The 743-nt window shown below is 46.3% G+C and overlaps 1 pseudogene; it reads left to right on the top strand.

Annotated features, from left to right (window-relative positions):
* Window positions 1–702: 702 nt before the first annotated feature.
* Window positions 703–743, top strand: part of LOC137968196 (uncharacterized) — a 1,715-nt pseudogene continuing 1,674 nt past the window's right edge.

Genomic DNA, 743 nt, shown 5'->3' with positions numbered 1-743 from the left:
GTGCGCAAAGAAAATTCTGGGTAATTCTGCCATTCCATGACCAGGGAAGATACCCGATTCTCATTTCATAGATTTCTTTCGGGTCACCCAGTCCTACCGGCAAAATACCGCATCGATTGAAGATTTTAGCTTTCAAAACGTGCACAAATTAAATCGGTAGATCCTGGAATTCGTCCATAGAAAGGCCAGAGAAACAACTTCACTCGTGAACCGCCATGTTTACAACAGAGCATTTAAGGCGTCCCAGTCTGTATGAAACCATCTCGCACTTATGTCTCGAAAAGACCAGACACGCACGGTTCTTACGTTACGTTTATGCCTATAAAATCAACTGAAATGTCAATTGCTGGTAAAAAAAAAAAAAAAAACAGCGTGTTAATTTTTTTGGTAGGCTAGGTATCGGAGAGCCAGAACATTTACGCATGCGCTGACGGAATGTTTGAACAAGAGAGAAAAACGCAGTACCTCCAGACACCGGCGCTGGAGCGTCGTACCAAACGAGTCATCCCGGGATTTCGGCCCGTGCGATCGCTTTTGGACGCAGTTGGCCCTTCGCTGCTTTCTGCTACCGACCTCGCCTCCCGGTACGGCATTGAGGGAGAGATATGTCGGCCCCTAAACCATATGAGACAAATCCCACTCCTACTCACAGCTCCAGACCTTCTTCAATGTTTTGGACTTGTGCAGAAGTAAGCGTTGATGATGAGTGGGGAGGGAAAAAAACGAGAGAAGGAACAATGCAA

Source organism: Montipora foliosa, chromosome 8 (assembly GCF_036669935.1).
Source record: "Montipora foliosa isolate CH-2021 chromosome 8, ASM3666993v2, whole genome shotgun sequence".
NCBI classification, from domain to species: domain Eukaryota; kingdom Metazoa; phylum Cnidaria; class Anthozoa; order Scleractinia; family Acroporidae; genus Montipora; species Montipora foliosa.
This window is presented reverse-complemented; position numbering and strand designations above follow the sequence as displayed.